General features: G+C 34.9%; 1 long non-coding RNA gene across 1 annotated transcript in view; it reads left to right on the plus strand.

Annotated features, from left to right (window-relative positions):
• Window positions 1-14,480, plus strand: part of LOC147801928 (uncharacterized) — a 107,935-nt gene that overhangs the window by 28,819 nt on the left and 64,636 nt on the right. The gene's annotated exons all lie outside the window — the stretch shown is intronic.

Consider the following 14,480-nt stretch of genomic DNA (forward strand, 5'->3'; position numbering starts at 1 on the left):
TAAAATACTTTTCTTGTTAATAAAAAACTTATTTCTTCGTTTCTGTGAAATTTAACATACCAACGGAGCAAAAAAAATTTATTTCTCAGGTTTTGCAACCAAGAAAATATTTATTCAAATGCAATATAAATATTTATTCAATAATTGTGTATGTTGCTCTTTTTTATTTAATTTCTTTTTTTTTTTTTGTATTTTGTGAATATAATTTAGCATGCGTGTATCAGAAATTTTCTTGAAGAAATTCTCCGATTTAACTTTTTGAAACCACTCATTTAGGACGAAAATATTTACACACACATTTGTAAATTTTAAATGTAAATATCTATTCTCTGCTGGTTGCAGCAGACAAACCTCAATTTTCTCATTGCATATTTTGTGTGCTACTATGTAAGTTTTAATACTAACCTTTTTAAAGTTTTATATCTTAACAATTAGATATCTGTTGCACATAAATTGTTTAATACATAGGTGCACATTAAAGTTAGTGTAGTCCGAATTTTTATGATTTATTTAATATTTTTAAAAATATTATTAATAACAATTAAATATTATTAAAAATCTACTTCTCATTTTAATTTGTAATTCAATACTTTTGTTTTGTACAACTTGGTAAAAATCTGACAGTAATATTTAATCTTCCTTCAAACATAAAAGAGTCCTGCATAAAATTATGTTGCGGCCCGCCAATTGATTTTTGCTTTTAATTGTGGCCCCCGGTTTTCATGTAAGTTGGAAATCCCTGCTCTAGACTGTTAATAGCAACACAGGAGAGACCACATACACTACCATGAACTGAATACAACTCTCACCACAAATGCTCAAAATCCGGGAAACTTAACACTGTCCTAGTAGTATCCATTCATCGAATTGTATCCCTGATAAAAGTCTGGTGGCGGCGTAGAATGGCTTAACTATTATTACGATTATCAAACATCAATTCAATAGATCCAATCTTGAGATACCTTTTGATAAATATGGGTTGGCATTGTCGATTTCTACTCTCCCCACAGTCTTTATTGTAGGCCTTGAGAGCAGCTGTCGAGGGTTGGTGCCATTGTTTTATCATTCCATTACTTTGAGGATGGAACAACTCTTTTCATGTCCACGAGATATACTAGAGTTTTGAAGAGTCTACTCTCGAACTGGTGACCCTGGTCGATCGTTATCACTGAAGGTCACCTAAACCGGGCAGTCCCGCAGATCGTAAAGATACCAGTACAACACCGAACTCAAGCATCACTCACTGCGTTCAGTAAGCGGGTGGGTGACCCATTTGACCTGCCTGCGTAGGAACCGAGGGTGTGCGGTATCGGTCCTCGTTAAACTGTTCTACCCTTAAGTGCTCTAGTTCGAGAGCAGGTCGTCGGGCTGCCAAAGCAGGAGAGCCACCAAATTTGTGATGGAATGTCTTCGGATCACCCTCAGAAGTTTTCCAGACCGTCGCCAATAGCTCGTTGTGAAGCTCTAGTGAGAGGTAAATAAAGTACCTACCTACCAAAGCGAGCAATACAGGTTTTAAAGAAAGCCTCAGTTACCGTCTTTTCTGTAATCAGCCTTAGACTGAGGATGTTTATCACAGGGTTACCTTTTCTTCAAAACCTTTACTCATGCGCCGCGATGGTTCAGAGTGTTCGCCTTCCAATGAGGTGAACCGCGTTAGAATCACAGCCAGGGCTGGGTAATACGAACTCTGCATCCGGCTTGCACCGACCACGGGGCTGATCGATCATGAGTTAGAGTCCCCTTGTCGTCAGACTAACAGTAGAAGGTTCTCGTGGTCTTCCTCTCCATGAAACGTAAATGTGGATTAGTTCCGTCGAAAAGTGCAAATTTCTCCCACTACTTGATCCAGGAGCTCCTTTGTCTTCTGGAGTAGGTTCGAAATTACAGGGCTACGGAGTTGAACATTAGTTGTCGTAAACCCAAAATTGGGTCAGCTGTTCAACGATGGTAATAAAATAAAATGAAACTTTTTCTCGCCAAGCTTGCGGGAATGAAAATATTAGTGAGAAACTGGTTAAAACTGGTGAGAGTGGCGAGTACATCAAAGGAATAAGTAAATACATTAAGAAACAATATTTTCTTCTGAGCTTGAAGTTAGATAATGTAACTTTTAGATTATAAATTTTCATTATTCACATCATACATAATTTTGATAAAGTACTCAATGCAGTGTATAAAATAATTTGATGTTTAATTAGCATTAAATATACTTCTTCAGCAATAAATATATTTCATTATTTAATGCCCATTTAATTTTATCTATCTAATCCTATTTAATTCTATCTATTCCTGTTTTTGACAAAACTGTGTTACATTTGTGATATATTGCAAACACAGAAGAAAATTTGGTTTGAGAATTAATATTTTTTATTCAAAAATTAAAATTTTGTTTTGTCATTTTGCGCTGTAAGTAAACTGGTTAATACGTATACATACATAAGAACTTTTTTGAAATTCTTTCACGTGAAAGTTTGATTCTAAATGGTAATTAGGAATTGAAAATATTTAACATTTAGAATTTTAAGGAGGGTCAGGATATCCTGGTTGTTAGGGCAAATGTCCAAGTGGTCATGAGTTCGAGCACCGCAAGCAGAAGACTCCCCGTGTAGAAAATGGTGACTAATGCATGGTATATCTGTCGGGTCACAAAGTCTTCTATGTTCCCAAAACAAATCATACCTCTGGAAGTGCTGAATTCGAGATTGATCGTTCTCTGGTTCAGGTCAAATCTACGACCTGTGGATGAATAAATGCGTCCACTCTGTAATTGGGGTGTGATGTGTGTGTGTGATTGAATTCGTATCTTTGGCCATAAATGGCGTCACTGAAGCACAAGAAACGCACCTCTGCCTAAAATTCGCTTAGTTTTACCACGCCGGCCTGTTGGTATTAGCCAGTAGCATTAGAAACAACAACAACAGAATTTTATGTTTTTTTACTGGCGATGCAAAAAATACTAAAAACTTTATTTATTTTTGCTTATCTTTTTTTTGATCCCTTCTGACTGAAAAACTACAAAAAATAAATAAGTATAGTATAACCCGTAAGTATCACGGGCACGAGAAGTGGGAGACGAAAGCTGATCCCTTGATTTTGACGGGAAAGAGAGGGAAGGGGCTAAGCTAATTTTTGACCTAGGAACCACAAGTTTGGATTTTGCCGCTAAAGGTCAGTCCATTTTATAGTAAATCGTAAAAGCACGTTATCCCATTAAAAAATACCGTTTGCCTGACCGCTAAAAAGTTTTATATCCAAAATTAGTTTTAGCTCATTTCTGACCCAGAAATCACGAATGAATTACTCCTCAAAATGTTAAGCTTAGTATAAGATATCGTTAACCCATCAAACCGTTTCTCCAAAATTTTAATTTGGCCCATGCGCCGAAAAATTGTATGCCTAAAAAAATCTTACAGAATTTTTGTCCTCTGCACCACAAGTTTGAGTTATGCCCTAAAACGTTAGCCCGTTGTATAAAATTGCTTTAAAAAAAATAACTTCCACCAGAATAAAAATTAGAGCCAAAATAGCTTTTAGTTTTTTTTAAAAAAATATGACACTTTGCCCTTAGGAAAATTTGCCATAGGTTTGCCATAAGAAATGCCATAGCATTTTCCTATGGGGTTTTGCCTATGGCAAAATTTTGCCATACATGTATGGCAAAATTTTGCCATACGTATATGGCAAAAGTGTGTGGCAAAATTTTACCATAGGCAAAACCCCATAGGAATATCCTATGGCAAATTTTTTATATGGCAAATTTCTGCCATAAAACTAAGATGTGCTACAGCTTATGACGAAATATTTTTCCATAGGCTATGGTACACCTTTGCCATACAGCTATGGCAACATTTCTCGTTGATATTTTATCATACATCAAAAAATAGTTACTTACAAGAATCTTTCGCAATGGATATTAAAAATGCAAAACTTAATAATTGTAGAATAAATATATATCCAGAAAGCTTTTTTTTAAAAACATTTCTTTGATAAACTTCTCCTGTTTCACATGCAGCATCCTTTCTGAATGCTGTTCTAATTCAAATAAATTTTAAATGGTTAGTACTAACCGTTAGAAAATGGGTCCGGCCGTCGGAGCGAGTGGGGAAAGCATTGGTTATGTTGATTAGGAACAAAATATATTGAGTACAGGCAACCAATATTTGTTAAAACTGTAAAAAACAAGAAAATAGAAATTGAGTCTGGAGGTCGGAGCGAGTATAAAAAACGTTAATTTGGTTGATTGGTATCATAATTAGTTAGATAAGCGTCAGATATTATAGGAACCTAAAAGAAAGCAAATTTAAATAATGGTCCGATGGTCGGAGCGAGTATGAAGTTTTTTTAAATTTTGATATGTGATACTAAGCTAAAAATTAAACAGACTACTAAAACAATAAAATACTATGAAAACTCAAAAGATAAAGAGTGGGGCCGGTGGTCGAAGCGAAATTAGTTTAAAATAGACCAAACGGGACAAAAGCCGAATATGTAACGGTGCTACCAGTGGTGGCATGTGAACAAAATTTTATCTATAAAAAAGATGGTATTAGACTATGAAAGGCTAAGAATAGAAAACAGGCTAAATTAGTTGATCCCCTTCTAGTGAGGGATATAAAACTCAGAAAATTTATGTTGAGTTGTGTTAAGCACAGTTAGAAAAGAGAACGCAATATAGAAACATTGATAAATACAAAACATGTTTAAGACATGATTAAAATTGGTAAAATTAATAATTGCTATTGACAAATTGACACTTGGTCAGGGATAGTAAATAAAAATTAATTGAGTATAGGACATCGCTATGACGAAAAAGTTGTAAACTTAAGGAAAGATTAAATTGTTAAAAGCATTTTTGGTAACAGCAGCAGATGATATGGCCTGGGACTGTCCCGTTGATAATATTGTAGCAAAATAATTTTCAACCAGTAATCCCGCAAATCTAGTTAAGTGATGACCCTAAGCTATGTATAAATATGTAACAGAACATTGCACAAATGTATGTGGATAGTTAAGAAATATTAGTTGTAAGATAGTAAAACACAGATACATGATAAAAACAATTTAATGGCAAGCAAAAATTGAACCCAAAATAAAAATATAAAGCCCTAACGTATGTAAGATAATGTAAAAAAGCATTGCAAGAACCTAAGTGGAATTAAAATCAAAAACTAATAAGAATGTAAACACTGACTTTGATATTGATATATGACAGCAATAAAATGAAATTATCACCGAACAAGTTAAAAGAATTAAAAAATTTTAATTATTAAAGAAATGATGATCTGGCTTGATCATAAGCACTTAACCGCGTTTTTCATCATGAAGATAGTTTATAAATTGCTATGGGGAATAGAACACCATTAATAATGGAAAAGTGATGTGACTTTAAAAATTTATATAAAATCAGAGGGAGGGTGATAAAATAAAAAGAAAGACGTCGTTTAATCAGAAACAGTTGGGGGAAAGAAATATAAAAAATTTAGATAAAAATATAAACAGCAAGATATTAATTAAAGTGTACAAAGTCAACAAATGGCAAAATTTAACATAGCGAAAACCTATACCCAATCGCGACATATTTTAAAAAGATACAGATAATAAAAGTACCTGACTGCCGGAAATTAAAAACTTAATAAATTCAGAAGAATTGCAAACGCATCAGCAGAATTGCAAATGGCAAAATTTAACATAGCGAAAACCTATACCCAATCGCGACATATTTTAAAAAGATACAGATAATAAAAGTACCAGACTGCCGGAAATTAAAAACTTAATAAATTCAGAAGAATTGCAAACGCATCAGCAGAATTGCAAACGCATTTATTGCAAACGCATAGACGTTTGCAATAAAATGTTTTTGACCAAGAATGAGATTGAAAAAATATTAAAATAAGTCGCCAAAGTTAGCGAAAGATTCCACTTGAAGTGGATGACACGTTAACATGGCGGTCTGATACTCTAAGCCTAAAAGAATGGAACATCGGATTTCAAACACTCAAAAATAGCAAAATTGGCCACCCGGAAGCCGGAAAAGACTCACCAGGAATGCGTTGCGGGATTACATGTTGAATTTAATTAACTTCGGGGTGAAATAATGGATATTTATTTCTTTTAGAAGATGTTTTTGAAGACTCCATAGAAGTTGTTGTTTCGTTGGTGGAGATCTAGATCAGCTTTTCTCTATGGTATACTGCCATACAAATCTTAAAGGCTACCATTGGCCTATGGTATACTGCCATACGAATTTCTGTGGTTGCCATAGGCCAATGGTGACGTGCCATACAAATAATCCTTATGGTTACCATTGGTCCATGGTATACTGCCATACAAATCTTTATGGTAGCCATAGGCTTTTGGGGTTTTGCCATACAAATCTCTATGGTAACCATAGGCGTATGGCATCTTGCCATACAAATTTCTATGGTAGCCATAGATTGCCATAGATTACCATAGGCTTCCCTATGGCAAATTTTCCTAAGGGGAAGCTCAAATTTTCTCCTCGTAGACCATTCCTTTTCCAAAACTTTTCAGCTTCTCAGTTTCATTTACACACAACGTGATCCTGCGCACTCTAGACCAGGGGTTTCCAACTGGCGGCCCGGGGGCCGCATCAGGCCCACAAAGCCTTTTTTTGTGGCCCTCAAACTAAAATATATTAGTTGTCATTTTTTACGGACAATTTTCGTAAGAAATCTATATGGGTTTAAAATACTTTTCTCGTTAATAAGAACCTAATTTCTTTGTTTCTGTGAAATTTAACATACCAATGGAGCAAAAAAAATTTATTTCTCAGGTTTTGCATCCAAGAAAATATTTATTCAAATACAAAAATAATTGTGTATGTTGCTCTTTTTTATTTACTTATTTATTTATTTTTTCGTATTTTGTGAATATAATTTAGCATGCGTGTATCAGAAATTTTCGTGAAGAAATTCTCCGATTTAACTTTTTGAAACCACTGATTTAGGACGAAAATATTTACACACACATTTGTAAATTTTAAATGTAAATATCTATTCTCTGGTGGTTGCAGCAGACAAACCTCAATTTTCTCATTGAACATTTTGTGTGCTACTATGTAAGTTTTAATACTAACCTTTTTAAAGTTTTATATCTTAGCAATTAGATATCTGTTGCACATAAATTGTTTAATACATAGGTGCACATTAAAGTTAGTGTAGCCCGAATTTTTATGATTTATTTAATATTTTTAAAAATATTATTAATAACAATTAAATATTTTTAAAAATCTACTTCTTATTTTAATTTGTAATTCAATACTTTTGTTTTGTGCAACTTGGTAAAAATCTGACAGTAACATTTAATGTTCCTTCAAACGTAAAAGAGTCCTGCATAAAATTTTGATAAAGTTGCTGCCCACCATTTGATTTTTGTTTTTAATTGTGGCCCCCGGTCTCATGCAAGTTGGAAACCCCTGCTCTAGACTGTTAATAGCAACACAGGAGAGACCACATACACTACCATGAACTGAATACAACTCTCACCACAAATGCTCAAAATCCGGGAAACTTAACACTGTCCTAGGTGTATCCATTCATCGAATTGTATCCCTGATAAAAGTCTGGTGGCGGAGTAGTATGGCTTAACTATCATTGCGATTATCAAACATCAATTCATTAGTATATAAGACCTGCTAACTCGATCCAATCTTGAGGTACCTTTTGATAAATATAGGTTGGCATTGTCGATTTCTACTCTCCCCACAGTCTGCATTGTAGGCGTTGAGGGCAGCTCTCAAGGGTCGGTGCCATTTTTCTATCATTCCATTACTTTGAGGATGGTAAGGTGAGGATCCCAGATGATGCCCACGAGATGTGCTAGAGTTTTGAAGAGTCTACTCTCGAACTGGTGACCCTGGTCGATCGTTATCACTGAAGGTGACCTAAACCGGGCAGTCCCGCAGTGGACTGATCATAAAGATACGTTTCCCAGTAGAACACCGAACTCGAGCATCACTCGCTGCGTTCAGTAAGCGGGTGGGTGACCCGTTTGACCAGCCTGCGTAGGGACCGAGACTGTGCGATATCGGTCCTCGTTAAACTGTTCTATCGTTAAGTGCTCTAGTTCGAGAGCAGGTCGTCGGGCTGCCAAGCAGGAGAGCCATCCAATTTGTGATGGAATGTCTTCGGATCACCCTCAGAGAAGTTTTCCAGACCGTCGCCAATAGCTCATTGTGTAGCTCTAGTAAGAGGTAAATAAAGTACCTACCTACCAAAGCGAGCAATACAGCTTTTAAATAAAGCCTCAGCTACCGTCTCTTCTGTAATCGGAACAACTACCACCCATCTAGTAAGTCTGTCGATCATCGTTAAGCAGTATGAAAATCCTTTGGATGGTGGCAATGGGCCAACGATATCAAGATGAATAAGGTCAAAGCGGTTGGACTTTATTGGAAAAGAAAAAAAATAGGGGATTTAGTATGCCTTATGATTTTTGACATGGCATGCAGTAACTAGACCGCATATTGCAATCTCTACATAAGTTAGGCTAAATAAATCCATTAACAATCAGTTTATTAATTGCTTTCGTACTGGAGTGTGATAAGTAATGAATGCTATCAAATATTTGTGTACGCAATTGTCTTGGAATAAAAGGTCTAACATTTTTAGTAGAAATGTCGCAGTATAAAAAAAAAGTGTTTGTATCAGCCATATTTACGTTTTTAAAATCTAAATCTTGGGAAATATTGATTAAACGATTAAATTCTTTATCATTTTCCTGAGCTTCTGCGATTTTGCTATAATCTATAGGATTTGGTATTGTATATAGAAGCTATTTTTGATAACGCATCTGCTGTTATATTATCGGAACCATTTGGGTATCCTATATCAGTTGTAAACCGAGATAAAAAAAATCTAATTGACGAGGGTGAACATTTATCTCACTTTTGCTTAAATGCATAGGTGAGTGGTTTGTTTTCTGTGAACAAAACAAAATTTCGAGCACTTAACTGAATTGCTTGATTACAACTCCCTATGATAAGCGCTATAGCGTTTTTCAATTTCGTATAGTTAGTACAAAAAATGCTAACAGTTGAAGAAGTACATTTTCTGTTTGAAATAAAGATTTTTCCGTTACAAAATCCGAGGCATACGCGCGGCAATTCTAAATTTGCATCGAGGTTAGGATGCGCAAGCTGCGTAGCGTTTGCTGAAAGGGTTTTGCAATTTTGAAATTCGCTCATGGCCTGTTCTGACCAGTTAATCACACGATTATCATTCCGCTCTTTGAGCCTTCCAAAAAATCATCTAAATAAGTTCAGGTAGAACACAAAAAATTAAGAAATCAGAGAAATCTTCGCAATTCTTAATTGCTTTTGTCTGCGGGTAACTTAAAATAGTGTATATTTTATCAGGTTGTGGTTTGTTGCTATCTTTAGTTATTAATTCTCCAAAAAGCGAAATTTCTGACACTCCAAACGGACATTTTGATACGCTTACCGTTAAAGCATATTCGTTTAATTTTTGAAATACGGCTCGAACATGCGTTTTGTGCTGTCAAGGTGCGTAGCGTTTTTAAAAAGTGGTTAAAGGTACTTATTTTCGTTTTTTAAAAGCCCTTAAAGGTGCTTTTTTCATTGGATATTTTTAAAAAGTGCTTCATTTTTCCTTTCGAAAATGAGATTTTTTCTTTACCATGTCGATTTCGCAGCGTATTATGCAAAGCCATGTTTTTCACATTGTTCTATTCAACATTCTCACAAATCATTCAGCCACAATCTCTTGTGACGTACCGTCGGTCCATAGCGTATGAAAGCGCCAATCATTTTACATGTTTGATGTAATACTTGCGAATCCGCATGTGCGTCTACTGAGCTGGGTTCGGTAAGATTATTGCACTCTTATGTGCAAATCTGCAACATTTTGCAAAATATTCCCCATTTCAGACATCATTTTCCACCTTCTGATATCGAACCGAAATCTATTTATCTGTTTATGGTATCGAATATAATCAAGAAAAGAGTCAGAAACTAGTTATTTTATCTTCATCATGTAAAGTCTTTGAAAATTATTTTGCATTTTCTTAAAGTATAGAGTGCTTAAAAATATTTTTTGAGTGCTTGATAAGTACTTAAAAGGTGCTTATTTTTTGTTGAGAGATTTGGCTACGTACCCTGGCTGTTCCTCTGATTCACTAAAAAAATAAAGATTTCACCGAGGTTAACGTAGCGATAAGGCAAATCTCCAAAAACGCAGATCTAATAAATTTTGCACTTATTAATGAACCTCTGAAAAGTTTGCGGCACAGACCAAAATTCGAAAAGCCAAAAAGGGTTCTCAACTTTTTGTTTGTCGTCTGGAGTGTACTGGAATATGAAAACAATCTTTAAAAAAATATTTGTTATGAAACGCGTGGGTGAAGTCTTATTGTTGGGGAATCGAGTACCGTCTTGTTGTTGCTGTGTTTAATTTCCTCTAGTCCCGAACTGGTTGAATATTTCCTAAGCTTTAAGTAGTAGAGACGACCATAGAGACACCGAGGGCTGGCGAATACCCTGCTCTAGCATAAACTGAAATTCTTGTTTTACAACATCCTATATTTTTGGACTAGGTTTACTCTGTGTAGGCGGACCAGTTGCATTGATGTAATGTGCAGTATACGCCTGCTTAATTTTTGAGGTTAATTTACTTATTCCCAGAAAATTTAATATGTGTCTCCTGAGACATGGTGGCTTAGGGAATAGAGCACTCGCCTTTCAACGAGGTGACCCAGGTTAGATCCCCGCAACAACTGGTTGATTCGAATTTTGCACGCGGCGCGATCGACCATAGTGCTGACGTAAAATATCCTCAGTGGTAGACGGATTATAGAGTTCCCTTGCCATCCATCTTACCAGGGCAGGTTTTCGTGGTTTTCTTCTCCTTGTAACGCAAATACGAGGTAGTTCCGTTAAAATAAGTCTGCCACGAAGGCAAAATTTCTCCTAATACTTCATCCAGTAGTTCCCTTGTCTTCTGGATTGGGTTCAAAATGACAAGGACATGAGTAGTCGTAAGCCAAAAAAAAATTGGGGTCGGCTGTTCAACGCCGGTTATAAAATAAAAAATATGCGTCACTTGAAATTTATTTTATTTAAAAAGTATCCATTTCGGTAGTTATGCCAAATAAAGAAAATGGACAATTAATTTACGCCATTTTTGGTCAATCAACAGCCCTAAGTGCTCTGAAAATAATTGGAATAGGCAACGGAGTAATTAAATTTTTTTTATTTGCAGTCCTTTCGTAATTCTGAATTACGAAGAACGATTAATGATGTTCAATAACTTACTTCCGTAGGTCAACATTTTTGAATTATTAGCTTTAAAAAATTCTAATGGTTACAAATTTCTAATCATTTTCGAGGCGGGCAAGTTACTCACGTCCAAACCTGAATCCACTAAAAAATTTTAATTCGTCTTTTTATCAAATACAAATAAACGACACGAACATCATTCGGCATTTAGATCACTTGTCGCCGTCCCAGCGACAACCGTTTTTAGTTCTTCTGGCTATTGTTGTAAGAACACGAGAAACCTAGCTTTTAACCTAGCTTTTTGACAAAATTTCGAATGATAAAAACTGAATTTAGACGTTTTTTCTTTTCCCCTATAGCTGGATCTATCTCTAAGAAAATTATTATATCTTGTTCGAGATCGATTGCGTGATCTCTCACGAGAAAATCTTTCAAATTGCTGTTATTTGCTGACGAAGTGTTATTACATCGATACCAGGTGTTACCTGTTATCGTTATCATCGATACGAAGTGTTGATATCCCAGGTTCGATGTTGAAAAATCTTTTCGTGGATTTATTTATTACACAAACATTTAGTAGGGGATCCGTTCTAAATTTGGCTATTTTATCAGCTGGTTGAGCTAAATTTTCGAGTTGCGCTAAGCTAACGGAAAGATTTGTTGGTATTGTATTTCTGCTGGCAAACGTTGTAGCCGTAAGGTTTTCAAAAAATGTTCATTTAAAGATGTACAGTGCACAAAAAAGGACCACCCTGAATAACTTTTGATCTACTGATCGGATTTTCACGTTCTAGCACTCAATCTTCATGGTTCGATGAGGTGACATCAAAAATGGTATTTAGTAAGTGCAGACGAATAGTTACGAAATTAGATACAAAAAACGTACTTTCAATGAATAAACATACCTTGTTAACGACGGATTCAGATTTCTGACCCCCAAAATATAGACGCAATTTTTGTCGTATGGTCCCAATAATTTGGTCAGGGAAGGGCTCCAAAGTTTGAACCCCTTAATGGCCCTTTTACTTTTAGCGTATTTTGCTATATCTCGAAAACTTTTTAAGTTAACTGAAATTTTCTTTGAATACAATTATGAAATTCGTTTCCGTATGTATAGTGAAATCCGCAACAAGTAAAATTAACATTAATTGGTCCATACCTTGGAGTGTTCTCCTGTCCAAGCTATGGGCCTCCTATATTTCGGGGATCAGAAATTCAATTCCGTCGCGAAAAAAGTATGTTTATTCAGTACGTATTTGTGTCCGATTTCGTAACTTAAAATATCGTCTGCACTTATTAATTAGCATGTTTGAGGTCACCCCCTCGAATCATCAAGATTGAGTTCTAGAATGTGAAGATCAATTACTATTAAAACTATACTATATTTATTACTATAATAACTATTAAAATCAATTATTACATTATTATCAAAAATTATTCAGGGTTGTCCGTTTTTTATTTTTTATTTATTGGCCTTCTGTGCCTGCAAGCGTTTGCATTTGTGACGGTTTTTGTCGTCCCCTAACTGCAATGCAGAAAGAAGTTTGCGAATTTGTTTATTTTCAGAGTCTGGAACCAAAGTGTGATATTATTCTGCCATGTTTAGTGGTAGTTTAAAAAGTATACTTGCAAATAGAGATTCAGTAAGATTCTGTTCAATTCCGTTTGCCATGTTCAACTTTAATAACAAGTTTAAACAAATTAAACGAATTAACGCACTAACGCAATTTTCACATGTATTTTCATTTTAGAATTAAATTTATATTAAAATTAATACTAACAATGAAAAAAGAATTTCTAAGGGGAACAAATTGCATAATTAAACCAAACGAATGACCTTAAAAACAAACTTGAACCGTCGCCACGTAGTATACAATCGCTACGTGAGTTAATTGCAATAACTCACGTAGTATAATCTAATTATTTTTCCAAGAAGGTTGCTTTTAGCGTGATGCGATGAACGCGGTCACCACTGGAGAGAATATAAAAGGTTAAACTTTCTCAGAACAATTTATTCAAAATATTAGTGTAACTTTATCAGAGGAATAAACATTTTTAACAAACTTAAACATTTTGCGTTCGTTATGCGACGAAGGTAAGTGCCAGTTATTAACTTCCCTGAGACTGAGGATGTTTATCAGGGGTTACCTTTTCTTCAAAATCTTTATTAATGAGCCGCAATGGCTCTGGGGATAAAACGTAAGGTGAACCGGCTTCGAATCCCAGCCACGGCTGGGCAATACGAATTCCGTATCCGGCTTGCACCGGCCACAGGGCTGATGGATCATGAGTTAGAGTCCCCCTGCTGCCAGGCTGGCAGTAGAAGGTTCTCGTGGTCTTCCTCTCCGTGAAACGTAAATGTGGATTAGTTCCGTCCAAAAGTACAAATTTCTCCCACTGCTTGATCCAGGAGCTCCCTTGTATTCTGGAGTAGGTTCGAAATTGCAGGGCTACAGAGTTGAACATTAGTTGTCGTAAACCCAAAATTAGGTCAGCTGCTCAACGATGGTTATAAAATAAAATGAAACTTTTTCTCGCCAAGCTTGCGGGAATGAAAATATTAGTGAGAAACTGGTTAAAACTGGTGAGAGTGGCGAGTACATCAAAGGAATAAGTAAATAAATTAAGAAACAATATTTTCTTCTGAGCTTAAAAGTAGCTAATGTAACTTTTAAATTATAAATTTTCATTATTCATATCATATATAATTTTCATAAAGTACTCAATGCAGTGTATAAAATAATTTGATGTTTAATTAGCACTAAATATATTTCTTCGGCAAGAAATATATTTCTTCGGCAAGAAATATATTTATTCGGCAAGAAATATATTTCTTCAGCAATAAATATATTTCATTATTTTATGCCCATTTAATTTTATCTATATTTATTTAAATAAAAGTAATTTTAAAATTTATTAAATGTGTACTTGTAAATACTTGTAACTTGTTGTCTACTTGTAAATAAGGAATAAAGACTTGTTCTACCAAGAAGAGTTTTTATTTAAAAATGTTTTCTCTTCTAAATTAATTTACTTTTCATTCGACAAGTTGGTTCTCTGTCTTTGCCATTCATTATTGCTTTGAGTTTGATTAAAAAAAAATAACTGATTAAACTTATATATTCCATAATTAGTTTGCAATGAATAAATAATAAATTTTTTTATTGGTAATACTATTAAGAGTTTTAGTTGCAGTACCATTGTTAAATAATATTGAAAGTTA

The sequence above is a fragment of the Parasteatoda tepidariorum genome, chromosome 11 (genome assembly GCF_982258835.1).
Source record: "Parasteatoda tepidariorum strain Cologne lab strain chromosome 11, Ptep-v5.0, whole genome shotgun sequence".
Classification (NCBI taxonomy): Eukaryota; Metazoa; Arthropoda; class Arachnida; order Araneae; family Theridiidae; genus Parasteatoda; species Parasteatoda tepidariorum.